Source organism: Amblyomma mixtum, chromosome 1 (genome assembly GCF_055824585.1).
Source record: "Amblyomma mixtum isolate Tamu chromosome 1, ASM5582458v1, whole genome shotgun sequence".
Taxonomy (NCBI): Eukaryota; Metazoa; Arthropoda; class Arachnida; order Ixodida; family Ixodidae; genus Amblyomma; species Amblyomma mixtum.
Window position 1 is genome coordinate 36,408,397 of NC_143012.1, and position 19,153 is coordinate 36,427,549.

Genomic DNA, 19,153 nt, shown 5'->3' on the forward strand with positions numbered 1-19,153 from the left:
GAGCGTTTCACCTACACCGAGTGTGAACGCGCGTTCGAAATGCGCGGGTGTGACGGCTAGGGGTCCCACGGCGACGGCGCGAGGTGGAGGCCGGCTCTCTCATCCGATGTCACGTGGTGTGACGTCACGGTGTCACGTGGCGTGACGGCTAGGGGTCCCACGGCGACGGCGCGAGGTGGAGGCCGGCTCTCTCATCCGATGTCACGTGGTGTGACGTCACGGTGTCACGTGGAGGTCCCACGGCGACGGCGTGAGTGGTAGCTCTAGCAGTATGCTTCGCATAAAAGGGGGAATAGGGAAGGTAAAGCAGCATCGCTGGGGATAAGGGGATAACGCAAGCAAGCGTCAGGTGTCGCATGTCGTATACGGAATTGGCGCGTAGTCCGCGATTGGACTGACGCCTCTTGGGTTATTTTTTCCCTTAGGACTGATAGCAAATGCCTGGCTTCAAGTCAACACCGTTCCTTCCCACAATACTCTTGAGTTCTCTTCTAACTTCCCTAGCGGCGCTGGTGGCGTGTCTACTCCGTGAGACAGTTTGCAGCCATTTTACTCTTTCTGATACAACTCATGAACGTAGCGGCTTTTCCCCGTTTAAGGATCTCCTTCCAGCCAATGGCGTCGGCCGATTCTCGTGACCCTGCTAGTGTGACAATGCAGGGAGTGGCAAATGAAAGGGGGTAGTCCCTTAACTCGATGGTCGGGGATAGTCCCCTCCCTGTATTGTTACGCTAGCAGGGTCATGAGAATCTGCCGACGCCATTGGCTGGAAGAGGGTCTGTCCTTTGACGGGGAAAAGCCGCTCCGTTCTTGAGTTGTATCCGACTGCAGCGCTCTTTCCTATCGTTTCCCTCTTGGCTAATCCTCAACCTTCTACAGATCTGGCCGTTCACTGCTTCCGCTCCGCGCTTCCCTTTTGGGGAAGCACCCATATACAGGGTGTTTCACCTAAGACTTTCTACAATTTTTAAAAATAACCTATTTGAATTAGATGCGCGCTTTTTCTGGCATAGCATTGTCAGTGGTGTAGTACATCATAATGCAGCTAAGACGTGCTAACTAGCAGGCTTGTTAACCAATATTTAATAGTTAACTTTTAAACTATTACCGTTGGGCTCCTTAATTATTGAGAGGCCACCGTAAGTAATGTCCATATCCGTTTTTAGAATTTCGAGAACGCGATTATCCTCGGCGCTGTAGCCCAACAAATTTCGCCTACATCGCGCCAAAATACATGTGGTTTGAGAAGCTTGCAGGCAAAGCAACCTCTCCAGTGAACCTAACTCGTCGAAATAGCCAAAATTTGTTGGGCCACAGCGCCGAGGATAATCGCGTTCTCGAAATTCTAAAAACGGATATGGACATTACTTACGGTGGGCTACATGCCTCTCAATAATTAAGGAGCCCGACGGTAATAGTTTAGAAGTTAACTATTAAATATTGGTTAACAAGCCTGCTAGTTAGCACGTCTTAGTTGAATTATGATGTACTACACCACTGACAATGCTATGCCAGAAAAAGCGCGCATCTAATTCAAACAGCTTATTTTTAAAAATTGCAGAAAGTCTTAGGTGAAACACTCTTTATAGTTCACCGTAGTCCGCCTAGGGATGGTGGTCCCGCAGGGATTCAGTTTCAGCAGGCGACGAAAGCCGATATGTTCGATTCGCTGCGGATGGGAGGCAGTGCGCACGGTCGTGACAAATGCGGGACACCGCACGATGCCAGCGTGCCTGATGCCGGTATTAACTTTGAATTTTGAAACTTCAGCTATTTTGCATATTATATCCATGCGGGGCGTTAATGTTTAAGGCGCTTTCTGTGGTCTTAGTTTCATTGGTTTGGTGTTATGGGCTGATGTACCGGGAAATATCTTTCTGGGCTAGGAGCATATGTAACATATGAATGGACATTGGAGAAAGGATGAAATAAAGAAGGAAAGTTATCGTTTTCTGCAGAGGGTCGACCACTCTTCAGGTGGAGAGAGTTCGCTCCCGTCAGTCTCTCTTCCCTTCGCCTGTATGCCTGTGTTGTTGGCCGCTAACCTTTAGGCATATACTGTGATGTCTTTACATGGTGTCATTTTGGGGACGACAATTATCAGATTTCCCTCTGTAGCCTTGTCGGTTGCAATCTGTTGCCGGAACTGCTCTACGCGTAGCGCTAGCCTTAGAACTCTTCTGTTAATTTGTAAGAAGCGCTTCACTGGGGTTAATGTCCGCACTCCACGGACTCGGCGACGATTCCACTGAATCTATTTAGATGATATCTTCTTGCCCGGTCCTTGGTCGACGGCCTCATTTTGGTCTCAGTTGTTTACTATTCTGACCAGGCCCGTGTTAGGGCCACTTCTCGAAGCCTTGAGTTGCTTAGTACAGCCGAACCTAGTTATAACTAAACGGTTCATAACGAAACATTCTCCTTGAAAGCTCGGTCAACATAGGCTGTAACGAAGTAATCGCGGGGCTCCTTCAGCTTCGTTATAACGATGTTCAACTGTACTTTGTTTGCGTAGGGGTCACTCCACAGAGCCCGAAAGACTTCGCTTGGAGAGGAAGACGCGATGAAAGCTGTTTATAGATAATCGAGAGAGATTTAGCTTAGTGTCATCCGCAGCAGCGATTCCCTACAGCGGGTAGCCACTGCGCATGAGCAGATTGCCATGTGGGCGCAAGGTGCTGACCAGCTGCTAGCCCATATGCCGCGTCGTCGGAACCAATCAGCGCGCGTGCACTGGCGGCGCGCGGAAGCCTTTCGCGCTATGCTAAATCTCTCTAAAATAGACAACCGGTGCCGCCTGTCACTCACGCTCACTGCTGCTTCTCTAGCGCTCCCTTTGGTGCGTACTTCCCCAGGGGCTTGCCTAACTGCATAACATGCTCTTAAACACCTTGCATTAGGGGAAAAAAATTAAATAAAATGATGCTAATGCTTCCGTTCTTTCCTGCTGCGCTTTCCGTGTCATCGGCAGTTGCGGACATTTTCAGAAGCTCCATTGTTTTTCTCTGTTTTTTCTCCCTGCCTTTCCGTCCTTTTCTCTCTCTCTCTCTTGTTTGTTTCCTCATGTTTTTCGCCCTCTATCCGCGCAGTAGCAGCAGCCAAGTCTATTACCCGCGCGTCCGCCGCGTCCGAACCAGCGGCGGCGCGAACAACCTCCGTGCTTGCAGCTTGGAGCGAACACGCGTACATACGCCCATCTGTTCCGTTCTTCAGTGGCCGCCGCCGTCGAGAGCGCGCGTGTGTTGTGCGTAAACGCAGGCGCGGGCCGGCTGGAAACTTGCTCTCCCGTGTCGAGGGAGAGTAGATGGAAGGGGGGGGGGGGGGGGGGGGGGGGGGTAAGAGGCGTCGTTTTGCTGTCGTCCCGTGAGCGCGCTGTTTCTTTCCCAGCGGGATGCCGCCGACGCCGGCGGCGCTGGGTAGGGACACGCGGTAGGAGAGGGCGTCGCCTCGGCATTTTAATTATGTCCGGCGGTTTCGCGCCGGCGCTCTCTCGCCTGCGCTCTATTCCTATCCCCCCCCCCCCCCCCCCCTCCTTTCCGCATTTAGTTTTCTTTTCCCAGAGAGTCGTTTATTTTTGATGAAGCGCGCGCGGTGTTTTTTCATTCGCGCCGGACGAGAGGGTGATTGAACGGCAGGCACGCTACTACCACCGCGCTGCTGTTATACAGAGCTGCCCGCTCGCTGCGAACCTTTCTTCTTTTTTTACGGAATAAAAGAAGGAAGAAAAAGCTGCGAGCTAGGTGTGGAATGATAATCGGGTTCCTGGGCCGTTTTTGCGCGTTTTTTTTTTTTTTGCTTTGGCGCAGTTTCCCGACTGCTATCCGAGTTAGTTAAACGAGAGAATGGGGTGGTTGTGGAGGAAGCGAGGTTGCTGGAAAACAGCGTCGGTTGCCAAACACTCTGCCCGCGCACAACATCGCCCCCGCGGCTCTCGAGACACTTCCGGTGACAGGTGGCGCTACTGCGGTAACGGCGGGCTAACTTCCGGTCTTGTTCCTGGCAAGGAAATGTTCGTGGATTGATATGACCTCGGCGCTCTGTAAGCAAGCGCTATTTTCTTCCCAGAAATCAGGTGATAGTTGTTAAGGCAACCACTTTAAACGCACCGGCTTTTACTCATGTGTGCATGCGTCATACAGCGTAGTTCGCCGGTCGTTGCGTTCAAGGAATCGAACACGGGAGCTTCGCGCATTTGGGGAGTCGTTGTGTCATCTTAATTTCAAAAGAAACACGGTCGTGACGCGGTATCTTCCTCGCTTCGATGCAGCCGGCATTTCTCAACTGGATAAAACTCTCTACTTTTGAAGCATTGTAGCGCGTGGTTTTCTGCTGCCTTGCGGCATTCTCAGTGATGTTGCTGCCCTTCTGCGAAGCTGGCTTCGATTCGCGCCCTCGCAACTCAGCGCGCATCGGGCAATGACCTCTGGCATCTTTCCGAAACGCTTTGACTTTAGCGTTTGTGGCCATGCTGCTAGAAGTGTCATGTCCGTCCTGCTCATTGGTAACTTAATAATAATTATAATAATATTTATTTCCAGTTATATGTACACACATTGCATCTGCACCGCTTATGCTTATGCTTGAGTGTGCCACGGAGCCGTGGCGCACGGGATTGCGATCCATGTCTGCCTTACATAGGCTTTGTGGGTGCATTAGGCTATGCGTCATGTGTGGTCAACTGACTATACAATATGGGCTTACAAACTGGTGTTTTATTTATTTGTTTATTTTTTTAGGGAAGGGGGGGGGGGGGTAGCAGGTTGCACTCCGGGTTTTAAGGTGCACTCAAGAGAGTAGCGCTTCATCGCCATGACATGGAAAGCCTTCGTATCTGCTTCTTCCGCGCTTTTCTCATCGGGCGGTTCTAACGACCGATGTTCACTCTGGCTCGCGACGTACAGCTTCTTCTACCAGTGGCCAAGCATCCACTCTGTACAAGTGTAGCTTGACTGTTGTGGTCTACCGCTGTGCCCTCCGCAGGTCTGCCCAGAAGACGGGCGCTGTTCCCAACTGACTGATGAGTTTTGCACAAACCATCTGTGGTGGTGCCTTCTTGGCTTCCCGCCTCGGGGGGTCGTCTCCGAAGCGTCCCCTGAGCAGCGCGCGACCCGCTGAGCGTCCGCTCATTAGGAAACACCAAATGCGTGCCTCGCCTACTTGGGAGAAGAGCGGAGGGGTGGGGGGGCTGGAGGGGGATTGAAAAGCATCGCCCGCACGTGCACGGCTTCACCCTTGTTGCCCCTTCGCAGCCCCCTCCCCCAAGCTCTACACTGCCCCCCACTCCTCCTCCTTTGCTTGGCGCGAGATGGGCTTCCCCACCTCCTCCCCCCTCTGGGAGTCCGGCGTATCAGCCGGGAAAGAAAGCTCTTTGACCCGGCTCTTGTCTCGTCGTGGACGGGAAACGAGGGAATAGTCGGCCGAACGAAACGCGCTCCCCAGCTGCCCGCAAGAATTTTAAGGGCCTTAGGAAAAAGGAGGGTAGGGGTCTCTCGTTTCCTTTTTTCTTCCCTTTCCAACTTGGCTAGCCTTCTTCTGGTTTGGCCGCCGGGGGTCCTCGTTTTCTTCTCGTCAGCCGCCGGAAATTGGCAGCGACTGCTGCTGCTGCGACCCTGGGTGCGCGGTGACAAGGAAACCGGGCGCTTGCGTCGTGGTCAGTTCGCTTTTCTGTGTCGGCTGTGTGCGCGCTCGTGGTTCTTGTGCGGTGGTGTTCGCGTCACGTCGCCTCTATCGTCTCGCCCTCCCGTGGGATATATGCGCCTTCGTGACTTTCCAGCCGCCCGCGACCTGCCCGCTTTCCGTTCTTGCTTCGTCCCCGCACCGGTGAGCAGCGGCCAGAGTGGTTGAGTTTGCGTTTTGTTTCTGCTCGCGTTGCTGGACGTTGCTTGCTCCAGCTGAAGCTGCCTCGGGAGCCCGTGGTTTTCACTGTATTGTAGTCAGCTGTAAGCATCATTGAGAGTCTGTACTGAAATATGGGATTTTGACTAGTTTCTGAAGATTGGCACGAATTTTATTGACTATGTGAACTTTCTGAATATCCGTTGTGAACAACCGAATAGTTAGCGCCTGCCTGCATTAAGTATTTTCTTCTCGAAACCTGTGCTGAGCTCTGTTAAAGGGTCAGTCTACTCACCGAGATGAGTGTTTAAATAATGGCATATTCTGGTAGCTGGCATCCTATAACATCAATAACGAGGGGTCTGCGCCCGGTTTAGGCAGGAATTTATATTTTATTTCGGCGTTAAAAGTCGCGTAAAAAAGCATGGTGGCGACCCCAAACGTTCATTTTGTTCAAGAAAGTGGTAGTCTTTTTGTAGAAGCATAAGTGAATATACTACGTACCATTTGTATGCCGCAATGTCAGAGAAACGCACGTTTTGTTCTAGTAAACTGTAGAAGGCGTACCCTTCGCTTTTTCTGTAAATCACATGAATATTTATAGTTACACGTACGCAAAACGCAGGCACATTCCCACTTTTAGTTCAGCGTATACTAGCAGAGACGCAAAAATAAACTCAGCCTATAGTGGCGCCATCTGGTCGTCTGGACGGGAACCATTGCTGTAAACAAACCGACTCTCCACTTAAGCCTAGGAGCGGCAGAATCGTCACTCTAATTATTAAAATAACGCAAATTTATCTCTTATATGTTTTCTTATAGGCGAGCTGAGACGAAGCGAAAGACAGGCGCTCCATTTATGGCCAGTGAACGCACTGAAAAAGGCAGCAACAACGAGAATTCAGTCCGAAGCGAGAGGTCCGGCTTCGACTGGCGCCGCCATGCATGCCGCCATGTTTGTCGCCGCGCGGCGGAAATCCAGATGGTTGCCAGATGAGACTACCATCTCATACAGATGTGTTCCCACATTAATAAATTCTATTTTAAAATGTTCTACCGCACTCGTTGGCACCACAGCTGGCTAAACGGTAATTTGAGTAAAGAGCTATCGGTTGCCGCAAAGAAAATATGGTCGATAAAATTCAGTAGACTGACCCTTTAATATGTTAATGTGTTTTGGCTTATAACGCTGCCCAAAGGTAGTCCTCATGACCGTTTAGAGAATAAAAAGAAAGGTCACTCCGCTGATGCTCTTTAAAACCTAAGACCAAAAAGAAAAAGTCGTGCCGTCGTAAACAGAGAGTACTTCCCATACATTTGAAGTTTATTTAGGGAGTGAAATTTTTTGTACATTTAATGCGAAGCATTACTGCCATCAATAACAGTAATGAGGTGTCGACTTTAGGGTTGGTGTGCGACTGTCGTATGTTTGTTGCTAGTCATACGAAGTAACTGCTGGCATTCTCAACGAACAGAAGAAAAAAAGCACACTGAGAGACGCTGAATGAGCGGACAAAATGCGACGCGAGCTTTCCGGTAGTGTGCTTATACGACGATCTGTTGTCTATGTACGCTGTTGGGACTGGGGCATCCCACCGCTGCCACCACTGTTGGGACTGGGTGTCCGAGCCAGGAAACGGTCGAGGCGACGGTGAGTCAAATGACTTTTATGTACAGTATGTACAAGGGCTTTTACATGATACAAGGGTCAAGAGCACCACGGGCTAGCACAAAGAAAAAAATTACCGACGATTACGTTACTTCCTAATGCGAAATTTGAGCGCAGCAAATAAGCTGTTTCACCTTTTCGATAGATTGAGGCAAAGAAATCGAGCAACACATGTATGCGCTATCACAGATTTTTTTTTTATTTTTCACACGTATTCCTTTAACAAAGACTCCACTAACAGTTCTTGACAGTCATGAAGGAAGCTTTGTGGTCGGAGAAATAGACTGATATATGTTCGACTTGGTACACCAATGCTTGATTAACAAAGACGAGATCTATACAAGTGCCTCGCGAGGTTGTCACAGCCGTGGAACGCGTTACGAGCGAGAGGAACGGGATGTTTTCCCGCATAAGTGTTAGGAAATTGCTGTTGTCTTTATGTCAACATTAAAGTCCCCCACTACTAACATCGGTGTGGATCGATGGACGGTTAATGCGAGTTGCAGGAAGTGCACGACGTCTTTCGTGAGTGCGGTAGGGGCGAAGTAGGCAGCTACTACCAGCAAGCCGTTGGGCAACTTTGCGGCGCACAGTTCGGCAACTTCATGTGACGTGCCAAACATTTCGACTGGTATTGCAGAGAGACCTGTGCGCAAGTAGATAGCGACTCCCGCCGCTCTGTTGTGGTCTCTGCGAGCACCACAGCAGTATAGGAAATCTATGATTTCGAGAGGCTCTTCGGGATCCATCCAGGTTTCACCAAAGCAAAGTACAGAGGAATGGCGCAGAATGTGATCGTGGTGTACGTCCTTGGCATGTGCGGCAAGGGAGCGTACGTTAAGAATGTGGTTGTGAATGATGAATCAAGTGCTGCCAGCGAATGACGCGTCCATTGGCTGTCTGCGTGTGTTACTGATGTGTGGTTAACATGTTAAGCTTCGCCTGTAAGAGTGGAACGCGACAGCGTCTTGCAACGCTGCCAGGGAGTCCACAGAACGCCATCGCCAATTCGGCTGTACGCCTTGCTGGACGGTAAATTTATTTTTTGAGGAAAGGAAATGTATCTCTCTCGCATATCTGGGTGGACACCTGCACCTCGCCGTAAGGGAAAGGGGGAAGATGGGAGTGAACGAAGACGCCGTATTAGCTAGACGCGCCTTTGTTCATTCCAAACCATTCAGCTGGCATTACGGAGTGGCTAGCGTGCTCGTATCGCACTCCGAGACCCTGGTTCGATTCCCCAACTCGACCAATTTCGTTCTCGGTTTTATTGATTTATGCGGTCTAACTAGAAAGGTTAATTAGGCTATTTCATATTTATATTCTTTTATTTCTATCCATCGTGTTCTGTCATTAACCTGTCAATTGTTGGAACTGTCTAGGATGTTCGACACAACGTATATGAAACGAGCAACGTCTTACTGAGTGGGGAAGTGCGTGGTGGTGGAGGGAACGCGGCTTCGTACTTATCTGTTTTTTTTTTCAGCAGCGTCTCCTTCCGCGGACGGTGTTGTCGCTGCGGCGCGCGTCTTTCTTTTCTTTTCTTTTCTTCTGACCTCTTCATTCTCCTCTATATTAATTAGGCTAATTGATTAATTAAGCAATTAACTAAACTCAGTCCAACTTAGTTGCAGCATCACTATACGATCCCTTTGATTGGTTGCATGGTTACTAGCCAAAGTACAATTGGCCCCATTTGAAATTCGCGCACTGTGACGTCACGAGCATTTCGACCAATTGAAAAGCGTTATATTGGGGGCGGAGCTGGTTACGAGGCCGACGACGACGCGAAACCCAGGAACGGACGCCAAAGAGCTGCGCTCTAAAACGGCAGCCCCGGCGGCGAGCGTAGCTCCGGCGTGATGGCTCTTCTGCTGCCCGTCTGCTGCTCGGGCTCAGCGCGGCTCCGTTTTTAGAGCCGCTGCTGTCGGTTGCGGCAGCCAGCAGTTCAAATCCTCCAATCAGGTCGGCACTGGCCACCGTTCAAATTAGACCAATGGTCGAGAGGCGACGGCCGACGAAGCGTCGGAGGAGTTCGCACCGACGGTGAGGAGGGAAGGAGGAAGGGTCCGCGTCGGCGCCAGCGAGGCGGGATGATTCACGCTGCACGCCGCGACATGTCCGAGAGAGTCTGGGCCTGCTTTGAGCGTCGGCGAGCGCGCAGCGCTGGTTTCCAGAGAGGCCAGCCAGCGAAATGTGGGCGCCGGCACAACAACGCTCACTTTTCTGCGCTCTGGTAGGATTTGAGCTTTGCGCGAACTCGACTTTCCGAGGTCTTCCTTGACGCGGTTCTCTTTGCTTGTGCATTAATCTCCTTGTATATACAGCCACGTGAGATAACCCTACCAGGGATAAACGACGTCCTAATATGTCGAGATTGGAGCGAAGCAGAAGGTGATTTCACGTAGTTAGTCGAGGCTTGTGAGAATCAAATTCTACAAGGTGAATTAGTTTCGCATAAAGCTAGTAATGCAAGTAACGATGAGACACGGACTTGCATCGACAATTGCCAAAGTGTCAGCACGCCAGCGTCACTGAAATGATTAAACGCTTGCATAAGTATGATTCGTAATGATAGCAACGTTGGGGGGCGCTGCTAAGAGCAGGGCGCTTTTGGCTTGTCATTCATTCCTTCGGACGTAAACGTCGGTGTCGCAGCAACATCAGACACAGTACCTGTTAGTTCTTATCGTCATCTTTGAGCATAGACATGGATGCCTATTTTATCGTGTGTTGAGTCGCGTCCGTTCGGCGTGACCGGAAACAAGCGGAGCTCCTGCTTGTCAGCAACATTCTCCAGCATTGCAAATTCTGTCGCAAGAGCATGACGTCACGGACGGAAATTGAACCACTCGACGCGACCCCAGAGATAAAAGCCGCCAAAGATATCGTTGCAGCATCCGCCCCTAAGGCGCCGCCCTCGTCTTGTTAGGCGCGCAACGGGCCCTGGCAGCCCATACGGCCTATGTGCCTTCCCGTTTCTTTCTTCGTCTACCTTTCTCTCTTTTCTTTCTTTCATTACGCTCCGTCTTATTCCCCGCCATTGAAAGAAAGAAGAAAGACGGAGCCCTCGGGGCCCGGCAAGATCTTGCGCTCGCGTCCGGCGCCGTCTCCCTTGTCTGGATGGCCCATGAGCTCTTTGGGCTCCGGGGCAAGTTCATAGCGAGGCTGCGCCGGGGACCCCCGCGGATTAGGGATTAGCGACATGGATTGGGGTTTGCAAGCCCCCCCCTCTTCATGTGCCTGCCGTCTTTGTGTCTCCTCCCGGGGGAATTAGCGGCGGAAAGACCCTCCGGGTGTATCCCCCCGCTCCTTTCCTCTCTTATAATGCCAGAAAGGCGCGCCCGGCAGCTTTGTACACGCCGCATCGCAATGCCTGGCGTATAGTTGCGTGCAACGGCGCTGTGTCGCCATCTACCGGAGCGGCCGTTGTTAGGCAATGCTTTCTAGACTACACTTTGTTTAGATGGTGTTGTCCGGGGGCCATACGGTACCCCACAGACGGAGGCTGAGGCTTAAGTTTCGCAATAACGAGAGTTCGTTGTTGGCGCTGTCTGTGTGTGTGTGGGGGTGGGGCAGCAGAACGCCTGGATGATGGCCAGGCACAGCGAGGCCTGTCGACCGGCGAATTTCGTGTAGGTTAATATTTGATTCGTTTACACAGGAAATCCAAATTAGGTACCGTTTCTTTTTTATGCATTTATTTTTTTACTCTTTGTTAGTGCATGCGGAATGATGACGGTACTACCTATTCCACGCTTTTCCGCCACATGAGAGCAACTGCTCAGTGAATGATATGGAAACGCGCAGGGACCCGTTTTGCGAAGCTGTTGCTAGCGTAGAAACGTGTTTTAAGGAGCTGCTTTTCAAGTATTAAAAAAAAAAAAGAAGATGTAAAAGGATGTCTCGCAAAGCCGCTAAGGTAGTTGGGTGTTTGCATTCGCAAAATTTCGGAATCTCTTCGAAGCGCGCACACACTGGGCGGACCCATGAAAGGAGCTGCACCGCTCGTGTAGCGCTGCACGGAAATGGCGGATCGTGGCTCGCACTGGAGATGCTCCGCTGCCTCTCCCGCGGCTCCCTCGAGGTGTCGCTACTGTCGCGCTGCTGTTTGGCGGCCGTCGATGGGCCGCGTGTTTGCCGAGTCGCCTTTTCCGCCTCCGGTGACGCGAGCCACGTGTGGGCCCTCCTTACAAAAGGCGCCGCGTCACATTAGCATCCGCTGAAGAGGGTGGGGGTGGGTGTTGTGCCTGGCCCCCCGTCCTTTGGCCGTGGGCAAACTTCGTTTCGAGAGCCAGTGTCCCGGCCGCGAGCCAGCCGACCCGGTCCTCTCCCGTTCGAGCTCATCCGGGCAAAGCTGGACCTGCTGTAAGTGTGCCGAGCTGCGTAAATAGGGGCCGCCTGTTTTATGTCTTTTTGTTTTGTTTGCTTTTCCGGGGGATTCGGGGCTAGTTCGGATACTTGACCCCCCCCCCCCCCCCCAAAAAAAAAAAAGCTATATAAACTGCGACTGTTTGTTTAGAGACTTCTTTCGGTGTATCGAAAAAAAAAAAAAGTTACTAGGCAGAATTCAGCACGAAGATGGCTGCTGTACGGGCAGATCCCTCTGCGGAGATCCACTGTCTCTCTGGTATACATTTCAAATGATTGGCGGTGACGAGATGCCATGTGGCCTGGAGTGGGATAGGTTGGACGAATGAGTCTCTAATGCGAAAGCTTATGAAATCGTTCACTCGTTATTACGAACTGGACACGGGCGTTGCATACGGGCGTTGGACATTGCCAGTTTGGGTTTTTTATTTTCGTTTTTCCAAAGCAATACGCAAGTTCAACAAACCGTCATGAGGTGGTTTCAGGAACTTGACGTGGATTCCTTTCACGTCGGCATCGATGCCTTGGTGTATGTCGTTGAAACAAATGTGTAAGCAAGCTTGCTGACTGCGTTGAGAAGTAATGTGTATATCAGTGACATCCTACTACGTGTCAGTATATCTGTCTGTAGAATTAAAGTTTGTTCATGCGAGCTCTCGTTACATGGCGGCAGTCTGTAACCCTATATTCCGTTCATTGTTATGCGGGCGCTTTGCCAGTTGATCTCCAAGCTCTAGAATTCCAATATCAACCCCCCCCCCCCCCCCCCCTTTTTTTTTCTTCGTAAGCCACGTGTGCTTGGTCGACCGCGGCTAGTTGGGATATGTATGGTGTTACGGACATAGTGCACAGTGCGGTAATGTAAGCGACTAGTTGAAGGCTATCCACGACAGCAACTTCCTTAACCAGTTCCTTAACCAGCAGGAGAGCCAGAGCAGAAGTGGCCCTCCCAACTGGCAAAACACTTCGCCGACAGGTCAAAAAGCCTATATAGCTTGTGCGACGCAAAAAAAAAATAATGTCAACCTTTTTTTGCGTGCCAGAGCCTCTTCATCTGTTTGCGTTCATGTCTATTAAATTACGTTCGATAAGTGGCCTTCATATCGGCGAAGTACAGTCCTCTCGCCAAACTTGCACTGCAGTCCTGAAACCAGAAAAACGAGGGCATTTAATAAAGTTTGCCTGCGTAGTTGGAGATGCGAATATAGCCTCCAGGCAAACCTGCCAATTTCATTATCTAAATGCGTCCACGTGCCAGATTGCATAGTTGTCTCGGCTGTCGGGCTGTATTTGCGTCGCTTCATTAGCGGCGATATCGCTTGGACGAAAACGATCGGGTCGTTTTTAATTTTTGTAATGCCAGCGAGCGGTGTTTACCCCTTTGCGAACTGTCGCTGTTCGTCGGTAGATGTCCGTACTGATGCCGGGGGTCAGGAACTTTTGAAATGAAAGATGAGGTCCCGGTCGCTCAATAAGTTCTTCTGCAATGTATTCATGCTTGGGTTTGCGGCCGTTTATCAGTAATTCACGGGCCGCTGCCTCGCCTTGGCTCGAGCCCACATCGAGCCCGTATATACTTTGTGTCTCCAGATGTATCCGTCTCCCCGGTCGTAAGGGTTGCTCAACCGGCTATAACTAATGGTATCATTTTCGAGTTTCTCGATCGACATCGTTCCAGGTCTTCATATTTCATTGGTTGTAACTTCATAGGCCCTCCGGCGTGCGTACTTTCCTTATTGGGTAAATGAAGCCTTCATTTAATTGGCTCCGTGTTTACGTACTGTGTGCAACATCCGGAATTGTTAATGAACAGCTTCCATAGCTGCGGACAGAATATCGACAAACCGTATAGTGGAGCTCTGGGACTTGGTTTGGGGTCTGCCGGCCCCAAGCTGAGCATGACTTATGACGAACGGTGTATAGTGGCGGGCTGTTTATTAATTTAGAGCACATGGGGTTCTTTAACGTGCACTGAAATCGCACAGCGCGCGTGTTTTTGTTTCCATCGGAACTGCGCGGTCGCCGTGACCAGGATTGTAACGCCTCATTCACTGATCCTCGGCGGCCGGCCGAATAGTCGGGGACGTTCTGGCATTTCCCACTATGTCAGACTGTTCCCTCTTTTGTTGGCGTTTTAATTTATTAGTCTTGAAGTATCAGGTTACATTGGTTGCTTATATGTGCGGGAGAAGGTCCAAGAGCAAGGAAAAGTAGTAATGAACTAGACACGGCCTTCGCTGATGTCGGTTCGAGTTCCCCGCTGAGAGAGTTCCGGGGAATTGGAACGCCATCGAGGAGCCCCGCGGGGGGTCGCAAGGCACGGCGCGCGTGTCTGGAGCGCTGTGCGTATAGTACGCGTATGGATACACACTCTGGCTTGACGCGCGTCTCGGCAGACCTGAAGCGGCGCGGTACGCAGCGCACCCACGCAACGGTCCTTGACAATTTTTCATTACTCGCGAAACGCGGAGGGCTTCTTCCTCCCTGAGGGCCACGCCCAATCCCCCCCCCCCCCTTTTTTCCCCTCCTTCCTGCTGGCTTACGATGCGGTCCGCGCTGCAGCTGTAGGATGTGTGCTGTGGGGCCACGGATTATTGTCGTCTGCTCTTTTCTTGTTCGTCAGTTTCTCATTCTCTGTTGCTGTTGCCTGTGGTCTGTCTGCTCGGTATTTTGGGCGTACTTTCTTTGACCCGCACTCTCTAAATACAAATGCGCCTATATGGGTGTAAAATGGGAGTAAGCTCTCCTCTATATCGCTCTTCCTTTTATACTTATTCCTTTTTTACTCCTTTCTGTTAAGGACGTACGCTGGCAGCGAGCTGCCTTTCTGCCGGACCTCGGCCCCGCGTTCTCTTTCTTGACATCCTTCGCTTTTTGCTCGGCGGTCACGTCGGAATTTTCCTACGACTAGTTCTTGGTTGTGCAGAAGCATCGGTGCTTCTGGAGCTTGTTCGTTTTTCGTTTGGTTTAATTTATGGGGTTTAACGTCCCAAAGCGACTCAGGCTATGAGGGACGCCGTAGTGGAGGGCTCCGGAAATTTCGACCACCTGGGGTTCTTTAACGTGCACTGACATCGCACCGTACACTGGCCTCTAGAATTTCTCCTCCAAAGAAATTCAACCGCCGCGGCCGGGATCGAACCCGCGTCTTTCGGGTCAGCAGCCGAGCACCATGTTCGTTTTTGGACCGGCTGGATAAGTTTGCTTAGCGCTGGTATGAAGGGGTTTTAGCTAAGTTGGAGAAGGATTGGTACGGATTAATTAGACGCTCCTCCGAACTTACCCGACTTGCTATCCGAGTGACTCAGGTAAACTCGGTTGGTAACTCGGGTTGCTAGGCGACAGCACAATATGGACGCTGCTCCGAACTTATCCGAGCTTACTCGGCTGGGGACTCGGGTTGCTAGGTAACGGCACGAGATCGCATGTGCGTGCGTACAGTGACAGGTTTCTTGGTCGGTATTTGTGAGCAATGAGTACTTTGGCACTAATCATAACAGTAGGATCAATACATATGACCGAATGCCTACTTTAGTTTGACAGAGTGACTTCATTCAGTTGCGCAACTCGCATACACCGTCACGAAGCGTCAGCTTTTGCATTGGGCATACACAGAAACAAAAGACCCGACAAGTGCGTCATTATCACGGCACGTAGTTTCTTACATTTCCATCACGGGTGGTAAACTGTTAATCATAGGGCTCCCTCCATTTTATCTCTACGTGTGTATGTGTGTATTGGAGTATTGTCTGTGCGCTTATTGCAATATGGGGGACATTGAGCTGGTTTAAGCCTAACCGAATCCTCCAGACGACTGCGGATGCGGAACACGCACTTACTGCATTCTCTACCAATGAGAAAAGAGCGAGATCGACCGAAACTCGCGTGCGTGAATCACGTATAAAAACGCAGTCGTTTCGTCGTTATGCCTATTAATTATGGAAGTGGACCGACCTCTACGACTGTTTCTATACTACTCACCAAAATTACCTTACTGTGTGTTGATAGCCAGGCGCCAGGTATGAATTGTCATCTGCCTCGTCGGTGTTCGCACCTCTGTTTACTCACCGTGTAAGTATACGGCACGGGATAACACGAGCGCTCCGATAACGGCTTCGACGTTGACTCGGAAAGTGGACGGAAAGCATCGATTTCCGGCCAGACGCCATTCCTGCTTTCCTGATATCGGTGACTCTTGCTGAGACTTGCTGGCACTCCTGGGAACCGAGGAGAAACGGCAACATCGTGCATTGTTTGAGTTTGGTTGCTGATAAACCGTATGGACGGATGAGGTTTCAGGGGTAGTTGATACTTGCGGCTGGAGAGATATGTGTTTCCACTCGAGGGAGCGGTGACTTGTTTGTGACCCGCGATTACGCGGAAAACAGGCGGCGCAGCAAGCAGAACTTAACGGCATTCTTCATTGCGTTGATAACAATAACATGATAGCGAGGAGCAGGAGCGATAACTCTCAAGCACACACGCACCGTTTTCCAAGAAGAATGTCTGAGGGTACTCACGTAGTATCATGACGTCACAGTGTTGTCTCTCGTACTGGCTGTCTAGACGGCCTGGCATTAGTGGGGTCACGAGACGTTGTGAATACCGCTGATCGACAGCTTATTGGTTCGAAATAAATCCAATGTCAGTAGTCAGAATGTGGCCACGAGTTTCCATGACGTCACAATCCAAAGGCTGATTTACCGGCTAGAAATACGTTGCAATAGGTCGCCATGGGGTGGCATGATGTTATGACATCACAGAGAAAAGGACTACTCGCCGGAGGTGAAGGCAGTCTCGGACAGAAGGTTCTCACCTAGTCTTTTGACGCCGTAAAGTGTTTGGCTGTGGACACGGCAACGCCGTAAGCACCGGTATAGAATCCTATGCGTGATATTCTGTGAAAATCTCAGAAGGAAAGGGAACTATATGCCTTTTGAGCACCCATAGGTTTTGAGCAGTGTACCCATTTCTCGTCCTTAGCGACACTGCGTGAAATCTTCAGGATCGTAAGTATGACGTCAGAATCCTGAAATGGAAGAACGGCATACGCGATTCACTTAAGCCACGCGTTCTGACGTCGCACGAAAAGCTGCAGCTAACGCTCGATTTGACGCGAGTCGGCTGTTTAAAGAACACAGCGGCGTTCGTTAGCGCACAGTCGCAAAAATTTTCGAACTTTTCACATTTGCTTTGTTTCGCCTTTGTTCATGTTGCGCGTTTTTCGCGTGTTTCCCTCTCCTTCTGGTCCACCTCCTCTCCCCAGTTTGATTATATTCCGGGGCAGTGTTTCCGGATGATTGCGTTTTCTGCCTCTTTTGTCCCTGTTTTTCTGTGCTTTCTCTCCCCCCCCCCCCCCCCTTTTTTTCCGAGTCCCCATCATCGTCGCTAACTTATGAGGGCAAGAAGAGCGTCCGTGCACAGCTGTGTCCCCGACCCTGCCTTCCCCATTTCCTCCTCCCGTGCCCACCTTTCGTTATACAGCCTTTCTTCCCCTTTTCCCGGGCCTGCTAAGCCTTCGGATTACGCAGTGAGCGCGTGCAAAAGGAAGGCAAAAAAGGAAAATAAAGGGAAAACTGGGCGGGTTGGTAGGGAGCAGCTTTTCCCTTCGGCGCCGCCGACTGCTCCCGCGTGTTTGCGTTGGGAGTCTCCCCGTCGTCCATAGGAGTGCGCCGAAGCGATTCTTTCCTCCTCTCCCCACGGTCGTCGGAGTAGCGTACAGCGTAGCGTGGCTACCTTCCCGGATTCTGTGGGGAGGAGGGGAGACGGCGGTCCCCTACCCGGCATGCCTATCCAGCTCACTGCGCAGTCTGCCGACTGTCGTCACTTCCGTGCAGCGTGGCGCCACCTGTCGGCGAGCCGCGTAGTGACCGGAGCGAGGATCCTATGTACTGGAAAATAATTCTGCGAAACCTCTACTTCGCAATATGTAATCCGAAGCCTTTCAGAAAGGGGTGGCGATGAGAGGGGGTACAGAGTGGTTCGAATAATGAATGTGGGCCTCTGACGCGATCGAAGATGACTCCCGATCACAAAGGGAGTTAGTTGTGAGCTCGCAACACTGTTTCCTTTGAAACGTCGTGGTCACGTCGGCGTTAACGCAGACGAGGAACGTGACCAGAGATTGTGTAGTTCTCCAAGTCTAAGCCTGTATGCAGAGCTTGTGAACATGCTGCACTGCGCACAACGTTGGCGCTATACTTGTATGTGTGTGACTCTAGGCACTACCCTGTCTTGTGTGGACGCTTTCGTGTATATTTTGGTTAGTTAGGCTTCCAAGCGCTGCTTCAAGTCCAGGAGGCTGCGGCCGATGTCGTCAGCGATCTGTGGACAGGCTTGTTGGGGGTTTGGCTTGCACCTTAGTTCTCATGTGACCGTGACCATCACTTTGTAAGGCAGTGCACGTTAAAGAACCCCAGGTGGTCGAAACTTCCGGAGCCCTTCACTACGGCATCCCTCATAGCCTGAGCCGCTTTGGGACATTAAAACCTAATAAACCAAACTAAACCAAACAACTTTCTAAGGTGAAGACGGCAGCTCTACCAAGAAAACGTACGCAGTGACGGTTTATTCAGGGAATTTATCCCTTCCTCAGACACTTCGATGAGTAAAATCGGACGAAAAGAGGAGTTTTTACGGAGTTTTGGCTGACATTAGGCCTAAGAACCGAAGTCGTCTCATTTTTTTTTTTTTTTTTCAAATGGCTGCAGTTTTCGAGCTGCTTCGCGGGAAAAAGGGCCATGGAGCCATGGATGGAAGCTAGCTTTTCAGGGACTCGTAGTAATCCCGGGCTTCGCGTGCCTAAAACGGCGGTCGTACTGCACAGAATTCTTTTGTTCACAGAGCGGCGGCACTGTGCACATGGGCGAGATTAATTCAGTTCGCTCTGGCGCGCGTTTCTTTATCCCAGCGCGCGCCCGCGCTCCGCTGCTGAGGCGCGCTGTTTAAGAGCCCGCGCTGCTCGCGTTCGGGGTCTCGCTTATTGGCGGGACGCAAGGGCTGAGCCGGGGTCTAGGGATGATAGAGCGAGGGAGGAAAAAGGAAGAAATGAAAACAAAAAAACTGGGAGTCTGGGGGAGGGGAGGGGGGAGCATGGTGCGTATGTGGGGAAATGAGGGGAAGTGTTCTCCCTAATCTCGTTGTAATTTACCTGGAAGAGTTTAATTAAAGCGGACGGCTCCGCGCAGCTGTCGGCTCGGACGCCGCCGTCGGCACTTTTGCCAAGCCGTCTGGATTAACGGTCCTGCGTGCCCGCGGAGCAGGTTTTGCCGCCTGTTT

At 51.1% G+C, this 19,153-nt stretch overlaps 1 protein-coding gene across 3 annotated transcripts in view; it reads left to right on the forward strand.

Annotated features, from left to right (window-relative positions):
- The window catches only part of LOC149366024 (latrophilin Cirl-like), a 201,171-nt gene that overhangs the window by 63,215 nt on the left and 118,803 nt on the right, over positions 1 to 19,153 (forward strand). The window contains exon 1 of one of the 3 annotated variants that reach the window (XM_089547642.1): positions 11,657 to 11,872. The exons of 1 other annotated variant lie outside the window; for it this stretch is intronic. The gene's annotated coding sequence lies outside the window, so the exon portion shown is untranslated. Of the gene's footprint in view, positions 1 to 11,656; positions 11,873 to 19,153 lie in introns of those variants that run through there. One more of the 3 variants, XM_089547627.1, reaches the window with a different exon arrangement.